Below are 25145 nucleotides of genomic sequence, written 5' to 3' on the forward strand. Positions count from 1 at the left end.
CTGGGCAGTTTCTTGCATGAGAGACACTGTCCCAAAGCAGGACTAATGCTTAGAGCTGGTTCTCAGTGATTTCAGCTCTGTTGGGCTGCAGCAAGACTCTCCATTGAGTCTTAACCAGCTCTGTTATTACACAGGGAAGAACAAAAGGGTCAAATGGTGCCGGGAACCCTTAAGAAGAATCCACCCCACCAAGTACCAACACTTGTCACTACCTGCTGTCAGCTGCACTGAGAATGTTTTGGGGTCATGCCTTGGCTTTATCAGCCTAGGGGGTCTCAGAGACTTACAATTAACAGGTGCTCCAGTGGCGCAATTGGTTAGCGCACAGTACTTATAAGGCAGTGCTGAGAGGAGCTATGCTAAGGTTGTGAGTTCAAGCCTCACCTGGAGCACTGGTTTTCATTAGCCAAATGGCTTCACCCCCTTATTTGGCCCTGTGGACTGTAGAATTCCGGCCCTGGGGACACTGAGGAGGAGGAGTCAAAAATGCCCCCTTCACTTATTATCTCCACAGTGCAGGTGAGAATCTACAATTCTTCTCCTGCCCCAGCCCAGCACCTGTGCCAGGATCCCTCAAGCAGAGCCTGGAGTCCTGCCCATCCTTGACCCCTGAGCCTGGGGAGGGAGAGGAGCAAGGAGCCATTGTTAGAGGGCTTTCCCTTCCCCCGCCCACTTCCCTGGCTCTTGTCACACAATCAATAAGCAGCAAAAGACCAGAAGTCGGAAGCGCAGACAACGGGATGTTTACTGGGGTTAGTTTCCAAGCAAGCAGATTCCAAAGCCCTTCACACCAGTCGGGCTTATCTCTATAGACCGACAGAGTCTGTTCCCCAGTGTTCCCTTCCCAGCTCTGACACCGCAGAGCGTTTACCCCACATCCCTACAGACAATTCTTTCCTGGGTGCTGAGTCCTGCCCACATGCTAAGGGTTTAGCTGATCGTCATATTTGGGGTCAGGAAGGAATTTTCCTCTAGGGCAGGTTGGCAGAGACCCTGGGGGGGTTTCACCTTCCTCTGCAGCGTGGGGCACGGGTCACTTGCTGGAGGATTCTCTGCACCTTGAAGTATTTAAACAACGAGTTGAGGACTTCGCTAGCTCAGACATAGGCCAGGGGTTTGTTACAGGAGTGGGTGGGTGAGAGTCTGTGGCCTGCGTTGTGCAGGAGGTCAGACTAGACGATCACAATGGTCCCTTCTGACCTTAAAGTCGATGAGTCTATGAGCTCTGACACTGCAGAGTGTTTACCCCACATCCCCCTTCCCAGCTGTGACACTGCAAAGCCTTGTCTGTGTCCCTGTTCCCTATTCCCATCCCCCTGTTAGCATGATTCCAATTTCCTCTTCCACTTCCTGTCTGACCCCAGTTTATACAGTAATATTCTCAGCTAGACCTTAACCAGTCATTGTAACTAACCAATTCTAACCTATTGTAACAGAATTCTCTAACCAATTACATCCCACTCCCCTAATTAACTTACACCCAGCAAAATTAATTCTGCAGCAGACAGAAACAATTAGAGAACCAGACAGATTGACAATAGAAAAGTGGGGGCCAGAAAGCTAAACCCTACAGAAATGAGGGTTTCACAACCACAACCATTGAGAAGGGATTTCTTGCCAGACCGGATGCTCCCTTAAGATCTGTTTCGTTATCTGGTGTTGATGGGCACTATCGGGACAGGATCGTCTTCCTAACAGCCCAACCCCACCTTAGTTCAGTGTGACGGGTTTGGGAGGTGAGGATGGGACCGTTCGCTTCCCAGCTTATGGCTGCCCCTGCTGCTTAGCCAAAGGCCTTCGCCTACAAACAAGGCTCAGACTCTCCGAGGGAGAGAAGGCCCAGACGCAGGCAGACTGGGATTTTGGGTCTTTCTTTTATACCCCTGTCACTAGCTAAGTGATAAAAATACACCTGAGTTCTTAAAGTCTAGGCCTGTACAGGCAGCCTGAATATCTCTAGTCTAACAGCCATCGGTCCCTGTGGGAAAATGATCTATTCAGGGTTGTCCCTAGACATTTTGGTGCCCTACACGGCACCCCCGTCCCCCAGCCCGAGCTGGCAGAGTGGAGCAGGCTGGGGCCAGGTCACTCCACTTCCCGCTGCCCGGTAATTGCAGGGCAGGCCCGACCCCACACTCACGGGGCATCGGGAAGTGGGTGCTCCGGCCCCAGCCTGCTGCACTCTGCTCCCAGCCTTGGAAGTTGGGGGGGAAACGCCCCCCCCAGCACTCACCAGTGGCGCGGCTGGGAGCTAGTGGAGCAGAGCAGGCTGGGGCCAGGTCGTTCCACTTCCCACCGCCCAGTGAGTGCCGGGTGCGCCTGATCCCTCCTGCCGTCCACCGGTGTAGCTCAGGGAAGGGGCGGAGTGGGGATGGGGTGGAGCAGGGGTGGGAAGAGGGGGTGGGGGCAGACCAGGGGTGGGGCTGTGGGGAAGAGGTGGAGCAGGGGCAGGGCAGCTTTCCTGGCCGGCTCAGCCAGCCGGGGATCGGGTTCCCGCTGGAGCAGTACGCAGCTGCGCAGGGCACCGGGAAATTTGGGGCAATTTGGTGCCTCCACATCCCTTAACCAGGCAGCGTCCCTGTGGTGTGGGCTGTCTGCATAGGCCCTTTCTCAATCTTTCTCACCCTCTTGTCTCCAGTCTCCTGTGTCTCTGCTTTCTAAGCACAGACTCACTCTGGCTGTTCAGAGGAGGGGACGACCATGCCTATGCGTGGCCAGCAGACAGCGACAAAGACCCCCAGCCAGCCTGCTCCCTGCCATGCCAAACACCCACTGAAGGCCACCCACAGACCAGCATGTGGGGCGGCTGCTGATGCTCTGTGGCCAACATCAGACGATGGTAGGAAAGCAGGGCCAGCCCCCCCGGTGGGGCCTCTTACTGTTCCCACTCCAGGTGCTCACTTTGGCAGTGGGGCAGGAGATTTTACCTCGAGAGGCTTTTCCCCAGCTGGCGAGAAGCAGAGAAACACCCAGGCTCCCAAGGTGCTATGTAGCAAGTACCCTCCAGCACAGGGACAGGCGCACACTTGGAAGAGGGAAACTGCTCCACACGCTAGCCCGGGCAGCCGCCCAGTTTCTTGGGCAAGTCAGGAAGGGCAAAGGCGAGACTGGAAGCACCTGGGGCTCATGCCCCAGCCTTTGTGACACCCACCCCCAACTCCTTCCCGGGGCTCTAGCTGAAGCCAGAGCATTGGCCTAAGTGACCAAAAAGAGGTTCCAGCCCTGAAGGGAGCAGGACGTTCAGCCAAAGGTAAAACTGCACAAGAACAAAGGGACTTGAACTCTCAACTGCCTGATTTAAAGTCAGACACCTTATCCATTAGGCCACGTGGTCACACTAGAAAATGCTCTCCAAGTACTTCTTTAGAGAAGACAGACACTGTGTTTCTCAGACTCAGGTCAGCTACTGAGGGGGGCCGAGACTCTCTGGGCACAAGAAGTTGAGTTCCCAGCGAGATGTGAGACTTAATTCTATGGAGCCAGGTGCAGGGCTTTGGCAGGGAGGCTTAGGTATGGGGGACTGGGGTGCAGCGGATGGACCAGCTGTCTAGGTGCGGAGATTTAGTTGCACTGAGGCACAGGAGGGAGGAGGAATCCCGCTGATGGTCAGTGGCTGTGCAGAAAAAAGGGTGTTGATTCCCCCATCCTAAATGGGCTGGTTGGCTTGACTCTTCTCTCTGCTGCAGAGCATGGTGGGGACTGCAGCTCACCCCTCGTGGGGCAGGAGAGCACAGATGCAAGGTGCTGGGCTCAAATGCACCTGGAGGGCAGCTCCGGTGGGGTGGGGCAGGGCCTGTGGTTTACGTTCTGCGTTGCCTGGTGCTGGGCCATTGCACAATCCCCAGCCATGCCGCACAGCGCACCCCGAGAGGGGGCAGGGGGCCAAGCAGATGATCCAGCATGAGGGGGAGAGGATGTGTGGTTGGGGGAAAAAAGGCCTGTGGCTGCACTGGGGGAGTGCAGAGCAGGGGTGACACCCCAGAAACCTGCAGCAAAGGGATGGACAGGTGGGGTGGGTGGATAGAAATGGCAGTGAGCCTAAAAGGGGAGTGGGGGTCAGTGGTCAGAACAGGGAGGGGGCTGGGTGCTAGGACCTCTGGATTCTATTCCTGGCTCTGGGAGCAGAGGTGGGTCTAGAGGTGGGAGCAGGGGGACTGGGAGCATCTTCCTAATTCACAGGGTAGTTCTCTTCCCAGCTCGTGCGAGGGCGGGAAGCGCCACCAGCCCCATTTCCTGGACGGGAGAAGAGAGGCTGAGTGATGTGCCCAAGGACACTCGGGAAGTCTGTGGCAGAGCACAGCATGTTTCTCCCCCTCCCCCGCCGGGGTCTGGCCTGTTAGTGGGTGGTGCAGGGGCGGGGTCTCAGGAGAAGGAGCAGTGGGAGGGCGGGGTCTCAGGACAATGTGAGGGTGGGGTCATAGGGGCAGTGTGGGGGCGGGGACTCAGGGGTAAATGGGCAGTGTGGCACTGGGGACTTGGGGGAAGAGGCGCTGTGAGGGCAGGGTCTCGGGCAAAGCGGAAGCATGAGGTGGGGTCTCGGGGACGGGGCAATGCTGGGGCAGGGATTCGAGGGACCAGGTGCTGCAGGGGTGGGGTCTAGTGGGAATGTGAGGGCAGGGTCCCAGGTGAATGGGCGGTGCAGGCGCAGGGTCCCAGGGGGAAAGGCAGGGTCCCAGGGGAAGGGGCGGTGCAGGGCGGGGTCCCAGGGGAAGGGTGGTGCAGGCATGCGGTACCAGGGGAAGGGGCGGTGTTGGGGCGGGGTCTCGAGGAGAAAGGGAAGCTCAAGGGGCGGGAACTCGGGGAAGGGGCCATGTGGGGTGGGTCCTTGGGGAAAGGGTGCAGGGAGGGTGTATTGGGGGCAATGTGGGAGTGGGGAGTCGGGGAAGGGGCAGAGTGAGGGTGGGGTGCTGGGAAAAGGGGCAATGCGAGGGTGGTGCCTTGGAGGAAGGGACGGGGCGGCAGGACTTCAGGGAAAGGGGCGGGATTAGGGGAACAGGCGATGTGAGGGGACCTCGGGGTTAGGGGCAGCGTGAGGGCAGGACCTCGGGGGGTGGGAGCAGGTCTTTGGGGAAAGGGCAGAGTGAGGGGGCAGGAGCAGGGCTTTGGGGGAGGGGCGGGGGCAGGACCTCAGGGGAAGGGGGGGCAGGGGCAGGGCTTTGGGGAAAGGGGTTTGGCAGGGGCAGGGCTTTGGGGAAGGGCACAGCGGGGGGGCAGGGCTTTGGGGGAAGGGTGGAGCGAGGGGGGCGGGGGCAGGGCTTTGGGCTTTGACCTGCTCTCCAGCTGAGCCACCACTGAAAATTGAAAAACAAAACAGTAGAACCGTACAAGGCTTCAAAGCCCACCAGGCCCAACCCCCCTTCTAACACGGCAAAAAAGCCACACTTCTCCTGACTAGGTAGGGACGTCCTATGGCCCCACAAGAAGTGGAAGGCCATCGTGTTCGGTCTCAGCAGCACTCGTGGAGCAGGGGGAAATACATGGCTGAGGAAATTCCCCACAGATGGGTCTTGAGCATGACAACCTTGTAGGTAATGACAAGGTCCACTTACGCCACCTGCTGAGCCACTCCTCACAGGCCAGCAACCATTTCTCCCAGTTCGCGTTCCCCACCTCGTCCCCAACCGAATGCTAGAAGGCCCAGCCATCAACCTGCCCACTCTTGCAGCCCTCCTCTTCCTTCCTGACTGATGGGGGGGAGTATTGAGCCTCCCTCCCTTAGGCCCTTCAGCATCCCTGGGGAAAGACAACACTGCCCAAGTGACTTTGGGCCAGTAGGTGAACCAACAGGGCTGCCTGCTAGGCCAGGCTGCAGCCCAGATTCAGGACTCACAGGAAATGGAGCTTGCATCCCTACCTACAGGACTCCAGGCATGGCCAGGCTTCTGGATCAAACATCCCCTCTTGTGCTCAAGTCACAACAGCTAGCGGGTGAAAGACAGGAATTCATGGCATTGGAGAGAGCAAGATAGAGCCTTGGAAGACCCAGCAGGGTTTGTGGCACAGGAATTGTCCTCAGATCCCACCGAGACTTCAGCTCAGATTGCAGGATTCAAAGTCCCGAGTGCTGCCCTTACACCATGGGACCAATAGGGAACCCCCAGACCTCTGCTGAGCTCTGGTGTGTATGACCCTGTGCGGGCAGCCCTGCATTTGCTCACCAAGTTGTCATGCAGCAGTTTGCTGCAGCTCCCAGAGGCCTTTCTTAATCCAGACTGTGAAAGGCCAGTGGGCATGTGAGGAAGTTTCCCCTTCAGTCCCAGGCAGTACATGGCCCTTCCTAGTGAAAGGTGAATTCCTGGGGGGAAAAAGTGATTCAAATAACATCCTGGAGAGATGCCTTCATCAGTTCTGGGGGAAATATCCAACAGGGAGAGGTTACTTTTCACCTGACCAGGGACTTGAACCCTGGACCCTCAGATTAAAAGTCTGATGCTCTACCAACTGAGCTAGTCAGGCTCATGTTTCAAAGAAGCAAATTCCATGCAGAAGAGAAACTAATCAAGAAAATGAGAGCAGGAAACAATACAGAAAACCTGCTACTCGTGCTCTCTTAGCAGTCCTAGCCCTAGCCTGCTCCTCCATCCGGTGCCCTGAGGCCTTATTCTTTTTTTAGTTAAATAACAAATCCAGGAGAAAACACAGTTATACAAAGCAAAACAAAATCACAAACAGAAATGCCATTGGAAATACAAAAATAAAAAAGGAAAATGCAAACTACATCACTTTATCATGTCTGGGCCATTCCTGTATCGAGAGTACCCGCTAAGGTCCCTGTGTGCTTATGAGAAACCTGGAGGAACTCATACCACAGCCTGAACATGAAACTCAACTGCTCCCAAGTGCCGCAGTAAAACCCTTTCCCTGCTGTGACGTTGCACTCCATAGGATTTTATGAATATATGCTAATGAGTGTGAATATGATGTAACTGGAACATGCTTCATGCAAAAGGTCTCTTGTGCAGTATCATTACAAAGCTTATAATCTACTGTGTGTGTTCATCCTATTTGTATGACTCGATCATTCTTGTATCTGAAACTAGAAATATGAACTATAACTCTGTGGTCCTGTTGTAATGATGCAAAGTGTGGGCCATTAATAGTGGTTTGGACTCTTGATGGCTCCCATTAACCAGGACAATTGACTGGAGATGGCTCTGTCCTGCACCATCTGTGAGTCAGGCCAGGAAGAATGAAGGCTTGGGGGTCTCACAGGACATGTGACCATGTTACCTGGTACAGGAATCCATCTTAAACCTGGGGCTTTTCCCCAGGAGAGAGACAAAAGATTCCTGCCTTGTACCAAAGCTGTATAAGGGGGTGGAACAGAACAAAGGTGGCTGCAGTCATGAGACATCCCCTAGCTACCACCTGAGCTGGAACAAGGGCTATACCAGGTGAAAAGGTTGGGCCCAGACAAGTGTAACCCTTCTGCCCCTCTGAGCTGGCAGCAACAAGGGCCGGGTTCAGTATCCAGGGGTTCCGTTTCAATAACACAATGCAAAACTGGCTCAAGCCCCCACCGAGTGACCTGGGACAATTACCTACCACCCCCCCCGGGCGCCTCTAGGAGGCAATACTTCCCCACTCGCAAGCACAGAGTCCGAGTGTAGCAAAATCCTTTTAATAAAGGAGGGAAACAATGCGGCATCACGTTGGAGAGACACCACAACCAGGACTATACACAAACCCTAAGCAAAAAAACCCACCTCCAAGCACATTTGGCACTGTCCTTTCCCCCTTAGAGTCTTAAGTCCAATCACCCCAAAGTCCAACAACCCAAGAGTCTCTGTCTCTGGTCAGTGCCACCCCAGAGTTCAAAAGTTTATCTGCAGAGTTTTACCCCCCCAGCCTGGGTGGAAATGGGGGGGGCACACACAGGGTGTTAAGGGACACCTTACATGGGCCAGGGCCGACTGCCCCGCTTCTCCGTGGAGTTCTGCTGCAGCCTTCACCACGACTGGCTCCACTCCACCAGCTGTGCCGCTCCTCCAGCCAACCCGTGAACCGCATCAGCCGTCCCCGCGAACTGCGCCACACTGCTTACTGTTCCACAGGCTGCAACGTGCTGCAGACTGCTCCGCTCTGCCAGCTGCTTAGCGATCGATCTTCAGGCTCCCCCACTCAATGATCTCAGCTCAGTAAGCTTAGCTCTTTTAGTGATTTCAGCTCTTAGTGGTTTCAACTTGTAGTAGAGAAGCACCAGTGCCACCTTGGCCCAACGTGAATTCAGATCAGCAGCCTCCAAATGGACTCCTAAAGGATTCAAAATTAGCTCTGCTCTTTAACAGTGGAGAGAGGAGAATGTGCAATTGGTGTTCCAGGCCCTCAAAAGGGGCCCATATCATCAGGAACACACACCAGTTCCCAGCCTCTCTCCCTTCACTGGGTTTTGGAACCCATGTCCCTTGTCTAGCAAGTACTATTTAATGTAGGTTGAGTCATTTCTGTCATAAAGCAGTCTCATAGTTCCTCATTCACATAATTAAGGTAACAGCACTTTTTTCCTTCCTGCCCCAATAACAAAGAAATTGGGGATGCCACAGTGTGAAAATAACCATCCCATGCTGCTGTGTGTTATGCTAAGTGGAGTGGGTTTACCAATGCAAATGCACATTCCTAAAATTCCTTTGCCCACTCCTCATAATGTACCACCAGATGTCAGGGTAGATCTCATCCTGACTCTGCTTACACAAGAAATAAGTCTAGTCTGCAAAAGAAGCTTATTGGAAGATCTCTGAGGGTGAGATTTGATCTGTATTGAGTTTTGTACTGTATTAGGCTTAGACTTGCATGTTTTTGGTTTATTTTGCTCTATGGAGAATACAAACTGCACAGAGAAGGAAAAGTTAATGCCTTGGAAAAGCCTCTGTGTGTTAGATGGGTGGGAGGGTGTCTAAAACCACTTTCCTCTACTTTCTTTTCTCTGAATTCCTTTAGAAAATACAAAGCAGGAAACAGAACCATTTCTTTCTCTGAGGCTTGAGCTTTGAGACTTTCAAATTATGAGACTGACATGCTGCCAACTGTGCTAAGAAGGCCCAGTGAAATGTTAGGCTCAGTACATATAGGATCCTCCTACAGCAGTGACTGGGGCAGGGGAGCCAGGGGTGTGCTGGAAAAGCAAGGAGATCTGCTGCCCACAGACCTGTCCTGGCGGCTTTCACAGGAGCAAATAAATCAATTATCCCTGCCAGTGAATAATGTACTGGCTAATGGCAGCACAGGGGGGATGTTTCCAAGTTGTACACCCACTGCCACATGTTAAAACTCAACCTCCTTTCCCTATGCATTGGGCAAAGCAAGCTGGGGAAATTACATGGATAATGTACACCAGTGCTTCAGACAAGGCTTGAACTCATAACCCCAGCAGTAGCCCCCTTTATACCAACCAATTGCACCACTGCAGGTGCTTTTTAGAGCAAGCTGGGAAGCAGGCAGTTATCAGTCTCTGGGGTTCACACCTTTGCCTGGTAATTGAAAGGCTGATGCATCAAACCTAACTCAAGATGCAGCTTTTCAGTGATGAGACTCCCGGACATTTTAACAGGAAGAAAATCTCCTCGATTCTGGTTTAGTCCCATTTGACTCCTGCCCATCTTCTCCCCCCGCCTCCCCACCCTGCCCCACCCCTTCTCTTTCTTTCCCCACTGGGGCTGTGCAGAGAGGAGCCCCAGTCAGTCTCTGTCACAGAGAGTCTGTATCCCATCAAGGGAGGGAGGGGTCGCTCCAAAACACTGATAATGGGGAGGGGAGGGGTGTCTGTGATTAGGAGGAGAAAGGATGGAGAACTAACAGTGGGGCCCAGAGAGATTCCCCCAGATTGGGGAGATCCCCTGCTGCCCCCCATCAGCCAGCTGTGGGAAGAACAACTTGGGATTGCTTGGGGAAGCCACCTTTAAAAACACAAGTGTAACATGCTAGTTACATTTTAATAAGACCAAAGCCTCCTCAAACCCACGGTCCCAATCACTGCAATGATTTTGGCTTGATATTTTACCGGCCACAGACACAAAGCGAGTCAAATTACAGTTTCCGTTCGGAGTCAGTGCACACACAAGAATCCGGAGGCTTTTAATTCCTTAGGTTCTGCCGCCATTTCATTTCTGTCCTGTTCCAAGATTTATTGTTGTGCAAAGCAACGTTAGGCCCTTGGGAGTGTCCCCCCTGGTCCTGCCTGCTGCCCCGGTCAAGTTAAAAGAGCCGGAGGACCCCTGCCACCACCAGCACCAGCGGGCTAAGGCGGTTTCCTGCCCACCCTCGCTCCATGTGGCACGCCACTCCCGGAAGCGGCTGGCACGTCCCTGCGGCCCCTGGGGTGGGGGGTGGGGTCTCCACGTGCTGCCCCCGCCCCGAGAGCCAACTCTGAGAACTGTGGCAATGGGAGCTTCAGGGGTGGAGTCTGCGGGCAGCCATGCTCAGAGATGCCCCCTGCCCTCCCGCTTAGGGGCTGCTGCCAGAAGGGGGTGCGGGTTGCTTTCGGGAGATGCCCGAGGTAAAGGTTGCACCCCTCACCCTCTCCTGCACCCCCAACCCAGACCCCACACCTGCACCCAAACTCTCTCCAAGACCCTGCCCCCCACACACCCTGCTGCAGCACAATCCCCTGACTGAGATCAGACCCTGCACCCAAACTCTCTCCTAGAGCCCAATCCCTCTCCCTCCCACACCCAAACTCCCCCCCAGAGCCTTACACAGCTGTGGGGTGGGGCAGGACTTAGTCCCATTCTGGGAACGACCAAAAATTATACAAACCTGCCTCCCGTGTCCAGCCCAACCTTCTGCTAACGCACCTCAGCCCACACCCGTGCAGGGTTTGAAGCTTCCATTGCTTAAATTCCAGGACACTGAGGGATTTCAGCTCCCCTTTGCCCAGAGGGAACCTTCACCCAACTCCCAGCCAGGTTCTTGTCCATGGGATCACTGTAGGGGGGCTGGGTCCCACTGGGTCTTTTCTCTCTCTGTGACAGGCCAGGGTGCAATAACTGGGGCATCTGAGCACCCAGGACCTTCTGTGGGGCTGCCATTCCCCTTCCCCTTCTGTGGTCTCATCTGTCATTGACTCCAGCCTTTTTTCTATCCATCATCAGCACCATCCCAAGCCAGCTGCACTCGCCTCAAAAAGACAAAGAGTCCTGTGGCACCTTACAGAGTAACAGACATATTGGAGCATAAGCTTTCTTGGGTGAATCCCCACTTTGTCAGATGAATGTCATGGAAATTTCCAGGGGCAGGTATAAATATGCAGGTAAGAATCAGTCTAGAGATAAGGCGGTTAGTTCAATCAGGGAGGATGAGGCCCTCTTCTAGCAGCTGAGGTGCAAACACCAAGGGAGGAGAAATTGCTTTTGTAGTTGGCTAGCCAGGCACAGAATTCCCACTCCATTCATCTGACGAAGTGGGGATTCACCCACGAAAGCTTATGCTCCTGTACGTCTGTTAGTCTATAAGGTGCCACAGGACTCTGTCGCTTTTTACAGATCCAGACTAACACAGCTACCCCTGTGATACTCAAAAAGACAGTGTTCCCTGTTGGGTGTAAATCACTGACCTCTCTCCTCTCTGAGCACTGACTGCCCCTCTGTTTCCTTGCCTCTCAGTCTGTGCAGATGGGACCTTTCCCTCCAGTGCTGGAGGATTCGCCCTTCTCATCTACCCTTGTCCCAAGCAGCACAGCGGGTGGGAATCTTACATGTACCAAGATGACTTAGGAGCAGAAACCCCTCCAGACCTTGCATTCAATTGGCACTTGCCCCTCCCTCAGCAGGATTAAAACTCCTGCAGGGAGATTGCTGGGCCACATCGCAGCTGGGCAGGAGCAAAGCAGCAGGGTGAAAAGAAGAACCTGGAGATGCTGGGAATTGAACCCAGGACCTCATACGTGCAAAGCATGTGCTCTACAACTGAGCTACATTCCCAGATCAGCCATATATGCTCTAGGTTACACTCAGAGCCCTCTTGTTTCCAGAGCACCCAGTGGCCTAAGAGCAGCATGGTGGACACATTCCCTGCTCTGAAGGTCAAACCTGCTGTCCTGGAGGCTGCTGGTTCTTAGGGGTCACTTTGCAGCAGGGCCAGATTCTATGTGTGGGGCAGAGAGAGTGGGTGCCCTGGGCTCAGGGTGAAGAGATACACTCAGCCCTCTCCCCGGCATTGGGTGGGGGGTGCTGCCACCCCATGCTGCAAGGTCATGGTGGGGGGTGCTGTGAGCAGCTCAACACCTCACCCTGGTGGCAGAAATGGTGTGGGGGACTCCAGGTATTTCTAGGATCCACTATTTCCACCTGCCTGTAAAGTCCAGCTTTCCCCAGCACATGCACTGCGGTGCAATTGGGTCACTGTTTCCATGGCTGACAGCAAAGAATCTCTCCCAGTTTCCCTTCTATCTGCGGCAGGATTAGCCTGTGTCAGTGATTAATGAGGTGGGTCTAGTTGTAGATTGTTATTCATTCCCCACCTTGGCAATTCACACCGTCCCTTTCCCATGCAGATTCCCAGCACCTCAGTGATCCTGGTAGTGGGGGTTGGGTCCTGAGATTTTCAGGGTTCTTTCCCCCTCCACCTGGAGTGAACTCAGCCTTTTCCCCATCCCAGACATTCCATGAAATAACAACAGGGGCATAAAGAAAGAGGGGTGGGAACATCTCACAGCCAGGGCTGGATGTGCCCAGGACCCCCTGCTTGTCCATTGTTTCCATGGAATTTGGCCCCCTGCTTTGCACAAGGGACAGAGAAAGATCTTGCTGTTCCTGCGTCTCTGCAAGGAAAATTGTGCTTCCCTAGGAAAGAGAGGCGGGAAATGGCCCCATGGAGGGACAATAGCCTCAGGATTGAGACCTAAGGACTCAGGCTGAGAACTGATTTAACCCCACTCATCTGGGATTTAACAAATTGTCTTCCATGAAGACACTGGGAACTTGTGACATTGATCCAGACTCTGGGGGTTCGGGCTGCTTTAACTCTTGGCAAAAACATGAACTTGATTCCAAGAAGGGAGAGAGAAGAAGCCTGAAGTTGACTTTAGTCCCAGGCTGGGGTCTCCTGAATGGTGGGAAACATCCTTGGCTGCTACTCAGGGACAGCAGCTACTGGTGACATACCAGGGCTGGGATGAGAGGGGAATGTTACATGGACTTTATCATACAGGGCCCATCCTGCTTCTCAGAGCCCACAGGCAAGAATCTAGAGAAGGACAAGTCATTTCTCAACTGCATTCTCAGGAAAAGCTGGTAGCCGTCCTTGACCAGACACCCACCCAGGAAAGCAACCACGGCAGTTCTGTGGAGAGCTCTGGCTGCCAGGGGGTCCAGCTAGGAGAGGGAGTGCTGAAGGGTCTGCAGTTTTTGCAGTGGGGAGGAGGGCCAGACCAGTGGTGCTGTTTCAGGAGTCACAGGTGGCTTTGCCAGTGGGAAGGCGCTAGGTCACTTGTTGATGGGGTGGGGAAGTAGGGACTACAGGATGTGAGGCTGGTTAAAATGAAACTGCACAAAAAACCCTCCCCCTTTGCTCCAGCTAAAGGCCCTACTTTGGCCTCTCACCCTTTCATAAAAATCTCCATATCTACCCTGGCTCTCAGAAACCCCCTTTCTCCTATGGGTATTTTTATGGTTTCTTCCTTTTTTCATGGTCTCGTACAAATACTTTTGCCATCAAAATGATCAAGTAAATTTAAAATGAGAAAAACAATCAAACAACACATCTGTCTGTCCTTCACCAGCCATGGACTGTGTCTGCATTTTTCTACAGAACAGTCTAGGCAGGCAGAGTCACCCCTACATTGACTTCACATCAGGCCCAGGACTTGCACCCAGCAGTTCTTGGGGCCGTGGGACAGAACTGAGCTTCACTGGCAGCGGTGAGGGAGAACGGTTGGGACTGAGCTGTCTGGGGAATATTTTAATCCTTATCTATTTTTCAGAGGATTAAATCAATGCAGCTTCCACTTCTCTGTCTCTCCCAAGGAGATGATGTTTCAGTGCAAAGTACCCAAACTTTTTAACAATAAGAAGTGAAATGAAATGGCCACATGATGGCAACAGAACCTAAGAAATTTGTAAAAAAAACAGGAGTACTTGTGGCACCTTAGAGACTAACAAATTTATTTCAGCATGAGCTTTCGTGAGCTAAAGCTCACTTCTTCGGATGCATAGAATGGAACACACAGACAGGAGATATTTATACATACAGAGAACATGAAAAGGTGGAAGTATGCATACCAACAGGCAGAGTCTAATCAATTGAGATGAGCTATCGTTAGCAGGAGGGAAAAAAACTTTTTGCAGTGATAATTGAGATGGCCCATAGAAGGTGTGAGGAGAACTTAACATAGGGAAATAGATTCAATTGGTGTAATGACCCAACCATTCCCAGTCTTTGTTTAAACCACAGTTAATTGTATCTAGTTTGCATATTAATTCAAGTTCAGCAGTCTCTCTTTGGAGTCTGTTTTTGAAGTTTTTTTGTTGCAAAATTGCCACCTTCAAGTCTGTCACTGAGTGGTTAGAAAGGTTGAAGTGTTCTCCCACTGGTTTTTGAATGTTATGATTCCTGATGTCAGATTTGTGTCCATTTATTCTTTTGCGTAGAGACTGTCCGGTTTGGCCAATGTACATGGCAGAGGGGCATTGCTGGCACATGATGGCATATATCACGTTGGTAGATGTGCAGGTGTACGAGCCCCTGATGGTGTGTCTGATGTGATTAGGTCCTGTGATGTGATTAGGTCACAAGGAGCCACAACAATAGCTCCCTTAACCCACCCAACAATATTGTTAATCTTTCCAGCTATTCTCTTAGCCCAGCAGAAGAATCTATCCTATCTCGGGGACTCTCCTTTTGTCCTTCCAGATCCACGAATATGATACAGTTTTGCGGTGACCTAGAATCCTACTTTCGCCGTCTCCGACTCAAAGAATACTTCCAACACACCTCTGAACTACATACTAACCCACAGAATCCTTCCTACCACCGCTATAATAAAAAGGATTCTGCATGGACTCCTCCAGAGGGTCGAAACAACAGACTAGACTTCTACATAGATTGCTTCCGTCACCGTGCACGGGCTGAAATTGTGGAAAAGCAACATCACTTGCCCCATAACCTAAGCCGTGCTGAACACAATGCCATCAACAGCCTCAAGAACAACTCTAACATCATAATCAAACAGGCTGACAAAGGAGGTGCTGTCGTCATCATGAATAGGTCGGAATATGAACAAGAGGCTGCCAGGCAACTCTCTAACTCCACATTCTACAAGCCATTACCCTCTGATCCCACTGATGATTACCAAAAGAAACTACACCATCTGCTCAAAAAACTCCCTGAGAAAGCACAGGAACAGATCTATACAGACACATGCCTGGAACCCCGACCAGGTGTATTCTATTTGCTACCCAAGATCCATAAACCTGGAAATCCTGGACGCCCCATCATCTCAAGCATTGGTACTTTAACAGCAGGATTGTCTGGCTATGTGGACTCTCTCCTCAGGCCGTATGCCACCAGCACTCCCAGCTATCTTCGAGACACCACTGACTTCCTGAGGAAACTACAATCCATCAGTGATCTTCCAGAAAACACCATTCTGGCCACTATGGATGTGGAAGCCCTCTACACTAACATTCCACACGAAGATGGACTACAAGCCCTCAGGAACAGTATCCCTGATAATATCACGGCTAACCTGGTGGCTGAACTTTGTGACTTTGTCCTCACCCACAACTATTTCACATTTGGGGACAATATATATCTTCAAGTCAGTGGCACTGCTATGGGTACCCGCATGGCCCCTCAGTATGCCAACATCTTTATGGCTGACTTAGAACAACGCTTCCTTAACTCTCGTTCCCTAACACCCCTACTCTACTTGCGCTACATTGATGACATCTTCATCATCTGGACTCATGGAAAAGAAGCCCTCGAGGAATTCCACCGAGATTTTAACAATTTCCATCCCACCATCAACCTCAGCCTAGACCAATCCACACAAGCGGTCCATTTCCTAGACACTACTGTGCTAATAAACGATGGTCACATAAATACCACCCTATACCGGAAACCCACTGACCGCTATACTTACTTACATGCCTCCAGCTTCCATCCCGGACACACCACACGATCCATTGTCTACAGCCAAGCTCTAAGATACAACCGTATTTGCTCCAATCCCTCGGACAGAGATAAACACCTACAAGATCTCTATCAAGCATTCTTAAACCTACAATACCCACCTGCTGAAGTGAAAAAACAGATTGACAGAGCCAGAAGAGTACCCAGAAGCCACCTACTACAGGACAGGCCTAAAAAAGAAAATAACAGAACACCACTAGCCATCACCTACAGCCCCCAACTAAAACCTCTCCAGCGCATCATCAAAGATTTACAACCTATCCTTAAAGATGATCCCTCACTCTCACAGATCTTGGGAGACAGGCCAGTCCTCGCTTATAGACAGCCTCCCAACCTGAAGCAAATACTCACCAGCAACCGCACACCATACAACATAAACACTAACCCAGGAACCTATCCTTGCAATAAAGCCCGATGCCAGCTCTGTCCACATATCCATTCAAGTGACACCATCACAGGACCTAATCACATCAGACACACCATCAGGGGCTCGTACACCTGCACATCTACCAACGTGATATATGCCATCATGTGCCAGCAATGCCCTCTGCCATGTACATTGGCCAAACCGGACAGTCTCTACGCAAAAGAATAAATGGACACAAATCTGACATCAGGAATCATAACATTCAAAAACCAGTGGGAGAACACTTCAACCTTTCTAACCACTCAGTGACAGACTTGAAGGTGGCAATTTTGCAACAAAAAAACTTCAAAACAGACTCCAAAGAGAGACTGCTGAACTTGAATTAATATGCAAACTAGATACAATTAACTGTGGTTTAAACAAAGACTGGGAATGGTTGGGTCATTACACCAATTGAATCTATTTCCCTATGTTAAGTTCTCCTCACACCTTCTATGGGCCATCTTAATTATCACTTCAAAAAGTTTTTTTCCCTCCTGCTAACGATAGCTCATCTCAATTGATTAGACTCTGCCTGTTGGTATGCATACTTCCACCTTTTCATGTTCTCTGTATGTATAAATATCTCCTGTCTGTGTGTTCCATTCTATGCATCCGAAGAAGTGAGCTTTAGCTCACGAAAGCTCATGCTGAAATAAATTTGTTAGTCTCTAAGGTGCCACAAGTACTCCTGTTTTTTTTGCGGATACAGACTAACATGGCTGCTACTCTGAAACCCATAAGAAATTTGTTAGTCTCTAAGGCGCCACACGTACTCCTGTTCTTTTTGTGGATACAGACTAACAGGGCTGCTCCTCTGAAACCTAAGAGATGAGAAGCCATGTTCTTGTTCAATGTGCATTGAAGCTGAAAAGGGAGATGTTTCCTCTTTGATTCCTAAGCCCCCAACTCTAATCCACTAAACACCCCTTTCCTCCCACAGCCAGGACTAAAACCCAGGAGTCATAACTAGTGGCCCCTCTTAACCGTCTCTCTGTGAGAAGGAAGAAGAAGCTCTGAGACCCCTGTGCTGTCCTCTTGCCATCCTGCCTGGGCTGCACTTGGAACCCCATGGGGTTTCCTTGGGCAGTTGTGAATCTTGCTCCCAGGAAGGGTGAAATTTTAGGAGCAGGTTCCAAATAGTGCAATTAACCAGCCAGAAGGGGCAGCTGGTATCGGTGTAGGAGCCATTGAAATAATCACAGCAAAGTAGTTCAGGGAAACTGTTATTAATGACGTGTGAGTGAAAGGTGAGAATCTGATGGTGTCAGTGTCACACTAGAGGGCGCTGAGATGGTTTTAAATTTGTCATCCAAACCCAGCCACCACCTAGCACATGTTTTAACCTCTTCCTCTCTTACCGTTGCTCCTTATCAGGGAAGGGGAGAGAGCAAACGAGCAATAGAAACAGAGACCTAGTGACCGAAGCAAACACTTCTTTACTCCTTGCTTGGCTCTGTCAGTTATTTAGGTACAAACTCACCCCACACCCACTGTCTGGGCTGGGCTCAGTGGGCAGGAAGAGCTCAGCTGTCAGTGGGACTTGGGGAGCTCGGGACATTACTGGGAGCTGCTTGAACGTTTAGGTGAAAACCACCTAAAAACGGACACAAGGTCTAGGCTGCAGTAAAGAGGGGAGTTGAGTTCGATCCCTTGTCACCATCAATGTGCAAACCAGGAACTTCTTGGTTTGCATTCCTGATGTGTCGCCATCATGTGGCTGTTCTGTCTCAGTCCCTTTAATTAAAAAATTGTGTTTTTTTCATAGAAACTATATTTCCCTCGTAGAGACTCAGGGGCAGATTAATCTACAAAGGGAAGGTGATTCCAAGGCAGTTCTGGAGGAGAAGGGAACGTTTTCAGCATCACTAAATTATTTTGTTGTGCCTCACAGAGAGAGAGAAAAAATAAAGCTATTAATTTGTGCCAGCAACACAATTCACAGCATGAAATACACAATTTTGTGTTCAATGAGTTGTGTAAATTTACATACTAAGAAAAATATGTTTTGGGCAATGCATGAAAACCTCACTGCATTGAACAACCCACTTGATCTAGTCAATGTACTACAGAATATTTAAAGAAGTTAAGAAAGATGTACTTATAAATTAACATGTTGTGCCATTTACACACGCACAAGACACAGAAGAAACTGAATTATTTGAGCTACTAAAATTTCCATTTTCTCACAGCATTTTAGGTCTCAAGGTTGTTTTAATTTGCTTATTTTTTTGGAACTAGAAATGGGGAAAAAGTACGCTGAAGTCAGTGGAATTACCGCAGTGAGGGATTAGTCTCATTATTTGCCACTAACAAAACCTTTGTTAACAGAGAGTTAACTTTGACTGTGACTATCTCTTACCTTCCAGAGCATGGAGTTCAGTAAAACTCAAACTCTGGAGAAACAGGGAATACAGAGTGAGGGTACATGCCCAGATAACCTTAACTCTGCCCTCTAGAAGAGAATCCCTGATAGCATATGAGAACAAGGAAAGGTTTGGGGACAAATTACAGCTACTTCCCAAGAGTTTGTTTCTTCTGTAATTAATTGAACCTGGCCCCATCCATTGATCCTGGCCTGGTGTCTGGCTGTGGAATTTACTGTTTACTATTTTTATCCTGCGTATTTAAAGATGAAACTGCTTTACAAAAGCTCCTTTATTCTAGGTGATACAAACAGGTCACTTCCCAGCTAGTTCAAGGAGATGGAATTTTCCTGACCCACAGGGAACTTAAACTAACATGCTCAAGATCACACATTCCTTAGGAGAAAAGGAAGGAGAAAATAAACAAACCCCACCAAACCGTTGCTGTTTCTACCCAAATGATCAATGAGACCAGAAAGTGAGACTGTGCAATTAACTGTCTGGGACTACACTGACTCTGCAGTTACTTGGATGCAGACACACCCAGCTCTACGGTTGGTAAACGTACAGAGACTCTGCTGCTGCTCTGAACTAGCAGCACATGACCTCTGAACAGCTGCCATTCGAATGCATCTGAAAGTCACAAGGAACAACGATCTGTGTTAAAGGAAGGCTGCCATTTATTAGAGCCCCAGTTGATGCCGTGTGCACAGAGGATTGAATGTGTAACAGGGAGTTTGTAAATCTCGGTCATTTTAGTTTTGTAACAGGCTCCTGTCCACCTCCAGTAGAGTTTTCAGTCCCAATGGCAACTTACTTACCAAATGTAATACAGACTAGTCCATGCCTCCCAAGTGGATGTGGTTCTTGTTCTTCTGCACATTGTAGCCCATGGAGCCCATGGACCTGCAAATGTGTCTTCATGGGCCTTTGTTTCATTGATGAAAACAAACCTAGACACTTAGCGGATTGGAACTGATTTCAGCTGGGGGACTTGTTTGCTAGGTTTTTATGCATTTGCACAGGAAAACATTGAGTGTGTCCATTCATTTCAGGGATCCCTATTTAGTGGAGCTCCTGAAAATAGAATTATTTTTACTGAAGTAACATGTTTGTAAGGGGGCACTTGGATTTGAACTAAGGACCACTGGAGCTGCAGTCAAACACTCTACCACTGAGCTATACCCGCATGACATTTGCAGAAGCAAGTCAATGATCTTAAGGATTTTGAAGGACAGGCTCTGCCTCAGAGAGCTCCTTTCCTATTCCCAGACCACAGGGGTTTTAAAATGGGGTTTGATTAAACTTTATATACACATGGAGACACCACAGCTTGCACACCCACCAACATAGCTTCCCCGGTGACATAGCTACCACCTCTCCGGGAGATGAGTTAACTGCACGGACGGGACAGTTCTCTCCTCCGCTTAGAGCAGCTTCATTATTTATGAATAGGTGGGAAATAACCTCCTGAATGGACAGGAACCAATGTATCAGATATTGCTGTGTCTGCATTCAATATGGGTAACTGGTCATATTGGGCTGGATTAGTAGGAGCGTTGCCAGCAGATGGAGGGAAGTGATTATTCCCCTCTATTCAGCACTGGTGAGGCCACATCTGGAGCATTGCGTTCAGTTCCCCCCCTCTCTGCCCCTCCCCTGAGACCCACCCTGTCCATCCAAACAGCGTCTGATGTTTTCCTGTCTAGCCAGCTTGCTTCCTAGAACGAACGCTCCTTGTGTGGGGTGATCCACAGGGAGTAGCTCAAACCTCCAAAGTGCCTGGCCAGGGGCAGGACATTAGCCCAGCAAGGGAGGGGTGTTTGCAGTGACATCACAAAGGCCTTTTACAGGACCTCAGACAATTGGTCAAAGGTGGTGTGGAGGTGGTGACCTCACAGAGAGATGCTGACATCAGCCAGGCAGGCGAGGGGCGAGGGGCGAGGGGAACCTCACAGACCCCTGTGGCTTTGCTTCAGCAAGTCTCCTTCTCTAGGTCTCTCTTTGAGGACTGAGAGAGTATTCGGGTTCACGTACGTGAGCGCCAGGAGGAACTTCTTCCGAGTTTTCTCCTTCCATTTTCCTGATTTTACTAGAAAACAGATGTCCCTGTTTAGAAGGTAAGAGCCTCCTCAAGGGAAGGGATGTCCTGGGCATGTCACAGTTCGGATTCCAGTGGCCCCCCTACACTGTAAGGAAACTCCCACAACCTGCTCTGTGTTCGCAGGGTGGGAGAGAGCAGCATCCACGGCAGTGATTTGCTCCTGGCTGCCGGAGCAGAGCAGCAGGCTCAGCTGTCAGAACTTCCCAGAGCGATGAAAGGGGAGGGGCCCAGCCTCTGTAGCAGGAATGCAGGGCAGGTGAGTTCACAGAGGGCATTGTGGGATACTGGAGGAGGCCAGTTATGGTGATATAATGAACAGCAGCATCTACACTGACACTCTGTCACTTTAAGTTTGCTGCAAAAAGCTCTAGACCTCTCATCGAAGTCGTTTTATTTTGTCATCAAAACAGGGCAGTTTTGTAGCCAGACATGGCATTGCCGTGTGTGCACCAGCCACAAGCTACCGACCGAGGTAGCATTGTGTGTTTTTCACACACCAGAGCAATATCATTCTGCTGAAACAACTTTGTAGTGCAGACCTGGCCAAAGATTCACACACACACAGCTTGCAAGGAAAACATCACCTGCTCCTCTGCTTTGCAGAATCCAGACACAAGCAAAGCTTGTCAGGCCCTGGTGGCGATGGCAGGGAGTCAGGTGTGGGCACACAGAGTGCTTTAGTCACCCACAGGTGCCATGGCTTAGCTGGTTAAAGCGTCTTTTTTGTAAACAGGAGATTCTGGGTTCAACTCCCAGTGGTGCCTTGTTAGCTGGATGTTGGGGTACCTGTTATTGGCTACTGTCAGAAGAGAAGTTTCAGAGCTAGGTGGGCCTTTGGTCTAGCCCAGTGTGGTTTTTCTCAAGGTTTAAATTACACTCACAGACACTGATAATAGAGTTACTGAAAGTTTGGGAATTAGGAGCAGGTAGGTCAGTGGTCCAGTCCCCTCACAGATGACCCCCTCCCTCTGGGACAGGGGCAGGTCTGAGCTCTCACCCAAATGCTCATTGTGGCTGCCAGAATCTGTGGGCAGCTTGTTTAGTTTACAGCAAAGGTTGAGTCCTGCTTTGTGCACCGTGTGTGAGAATGAAAATCCTAAACTGCCCTTTGAAATAATGAATGCAGCAGGACGTGTTATTGTCCCTGCCCCAAAGCAGACAGACCAATGGAGAAATGCCGTCGAGTCTAAGGTAACACTCCCCTGCCCTTTTACTTTTTTGCTTGCTAAACTCCTTCTTATCTGCCCGGCCCAGGCTGTCCTCTGCCTCAGCTGCTGCTCCCGGCCTGCTCTAGAGTCAAACACGCAGGGCCCCCAGGGGAACAGAGGCTGGGACAGGGCAGCAGCCTGGGCTGGGCTGGGAAGATGCTGGGAGTTCTCGTTCCCTGAGAACTGGCCTGGCTCCCTTCTCAACAGCAAACAAATCAATTCCACGTCCCCTCCCCAGAAAAACCAGCCTGGAGCCAAGGGCAGCAGGGGACGATTCCCTGCAGTTCCCACCAAGGCAGGAGGGAACCCAGGGTGTTTCTAGCAGAGTTTATGGAACTGACATGGGGAAACCAGCCTTTAATAACAGGCAGTTCCAGTTGAAGCTAAGTGTTTTTAACAATTTCTACAACATTAAATAACCCTTCAATCGTAGTGTCACCATCCATAACATTGCTTCAGCCTTACAGGTTCCCAAGTGCAAAACTAAACATCTCTTCAAATCCAAGGGAGTGGAGATCAGTCAGTGTTCAGAGTCATCCCACATAGAAGAACCATGTTGTGGTACATACTGGCTCCATCATGTGGCCATCGCCTTTCCCTCCTCTTCCAGAGTCAGAATGTGATCAGCTCCCACTGAGGGGGTGCAACACCCCTTCCTTGGTCTCTATGCCAGAGCTCCTATCAGCTCAGTGTCCTTCCCACAAGAGTTGGCTGCTGAGAGGGTTGCAATGGGGTAAATAAAGGCAGAGGAGGATTGTTCCTCATGGGTTTTCTTTGTGTGTCTCTGTGATCCTGCTGGAGGAAGCATGATTTGAGTTTGTTTCAGTGGCTTGGGTTGGTCTCAGGTTGTGACCCTGAGTACAGGGGGTTCCTGCACTTTCTGCTCTTAGCCCCTCAGGGAATGGACAATGGAGCAGCTTCAGAAATTGGATAGAAAGTAGCCTAAGAAAGTGTAACATAAGTGAGAAGAAAAACAACATCATCACCTCCCTGGTGGTCTAGTGGTTAGGATTTGGCACTTTCACTGCCAAGGCCTGGGTTTGATTCCCAGTCAGGGAAAAATGACTTTAAGCCAAAACTGCTTTAGGGCTTGTCTACACTACAGGACTATTTCGAATCTACTTAAGTCGAATTTGTGGATTCGACCTTAATAAGTCGAATTTGTGTATCCATACTAAATCCACAAATTCGAACTTCTTAGTCCACATTCACAGGGCCAGCTTCGACTTTGGAAGCGGTGCACTGTGGGAACCTATCCCACAGTTCCCGCACTCCCCGCTGCCCATTTGAATTGTGGGATTTCCCCAATGCATGCTGGGGAAAATGTCGTCATTGAACGGTCAATCCCGCCTCCCTGTCTTCCTTGAAAGCGCCGCGGAAATCTGTTCGCGCCCTTCTCTGGTCGGTTACAGCGTGACGCCACAGCACTGCGAGCATGGAGCCCGCTGCGATCATCGCTGCACTTATGGCCATTGTCAACTCCTCGCACATTATCGTCCACCTCTTCCACAGTCAGATGCTGAGAAACCGGGCGAGGAGGCTCCGCAGCACGGTGAGGAGAGTGGTGCAGACCTCTCACAAAGCAGGGTACGCCGGGCAGTGGAGATCATGGTGGCAAGGGGTCAAGTTCATGGTGTGGAACGGCGATTCTGGGCCCGGAAACAAGCACAGACTGGTGGGACCGCATAGTGCTGCAGGTCTGGGATGACACAGAGTGGCTGCGAAACTTCAGGATGCGTAAGGGCACTTTCCTTGAACTGTGTGACTTGCTGTCCCCTGCCCTGAAGCGCCAGGACACAAGGATGCGAGCAGCCCTGACTGTGCAGAAGCGAGTGGCCATAGCCCTCTGGAAACTTGCCACGCCAGACAGCTACCGGTCAGTAGCGAACCACTTTGGCGTGGGCAAATCTACCGTGGGGATTGCTGTCATTCAAGTAGCCCACGCAATCGTTGAGCAACTGCTCTCAAAGGTAGTGACTGTCGGAAATGTCCAGGCCATCATAGATGGCTTCGCCGCGATGGGATTCCCAAACTGCGGTGGGGCTATAGATGGGACTCACATCCCTATCCTGGCACCAGCCCACCAGGCCAGCGAGTACATTAACCGAAAGGGCTACTTTTCAATGGTGCTGCAAGCTGTGGTGGACCATAGGGGACGTTTTACCAACATCAACGTCGGGTGGGCGGGCAAGGTTCATGACGCGCGTGTGTTCAGGAACTCTGGTCTGTTTAGACGCCTCCAGGCAGGCACTTTCTTCCCGGACCACAAAATAACGGTTGGGGATGTGCAGATGCCTACAGTGATCCTCGGGGACCCGGCCTACCCGCTAATGCCCTGGCTCATGAAGCCCTATACAGGCGCCTTGGACACTGACAAGGAACTCTTCAACTACCGGCTGAGCAAGTGCAGAATGGTGGTGGAGTGTGCTTTCGGACGTCTCAAGGGGAGATGGTGGACCTTACTGACTCGCTCGGACATCAGCGAAAAGAATATCCCCGTAGTTATTGCTGCTTGCTGTGTGCTCCACAATCTCTGTGAGAGCAAGGGCGAGACCTTTTTGGCCGCTTGGGAGGTTGAGGCAAATCGCCTGGCTGCTGTTTACGATCAGCCAGACACCCGTGCTGAGAGAATATCCCAGCGGGAAGCGATATGCATCAGGGAGGCTTTGAAAGCGAGTTTCCTCGCAGAGCAGGGTAACCTGTGACTGTCCACTTGATTTTAAGAGAGCCTGATCATAAACCAAGTTTTCCCCACTTCCCAAGGACGTTTTAAAACTAAGGACATGTTTTAGTAATTAATAATAAATCTTTCGTTGACTTTGCATTTCTGTTTATTCGTTGAAACATGGAAGCATTCTGTGCTGGTTAAGGTGTGCACTGATGGGTGGGTTTGCAGGAAGGGGCGAGGGGTGCCGTCCTTGGATAGGGGTTACCAT

At 50.8% G+C, this 25145-nt stretch overlaps 4 non-coding genes across 4 annotated transcripts; 2 read left to right on the forward strand and 2 right to left on the reverse strand.

The window, feature by feature from the left end:
- Positions 1–298: 298 nt before the first annotated feature.
- On the forward strand, positions 299–392 carry TRNAI-UAU. The gene is made up of 2 exons: positions 299–336; positions 357–392. It is a non-coding gene; the product is annotated as a tRNA-Ile (tRNA).
- Positions 393–6383: 5991 nt separating this feature from the next.
- Positions 6384–6456, reverse strand: TRNAK-UUU. Its single transcript has one exon. It is a non-coding gene; the product is annotated as a tRNA-Lys (tRNA).
- A 5387-nt stretch (positions 6457–11843) lies between these two features.
- TRNAA-UGC lies at positions 11844–11915 on the reverse strand. Its single transcript has one exon. It is a non-coding gene; the product is annotated as a tRNA-Ala (tRNA).
- An 11281-nt stretch (positions 11916–23196) lies between these two features.
- TRNAE-UUC lies at positions 23197–23268 on the forward strand. The gene has a single exon. It is a non-coding gene; the product is annotated as a tRNA-Glu (tRNA).
- Positions 23269–25145: the final 1877 nt, after the last annotated feature.

Source organism: Mauremys reevesii, linkage group 12 (genome assembly GCF_016161935.1).
Source record: "Mauremys reevesii isolate NIE-2019 linkage group 12, ASM1616193v1, whole genome shotgun sequence".
NCBI classification, from domain to species: domain Eukaryota; kingdom Metazoa; phylum Chordata; order Testudines; family Geoemydidae; genus Mauremys; species Mauremys reevesii.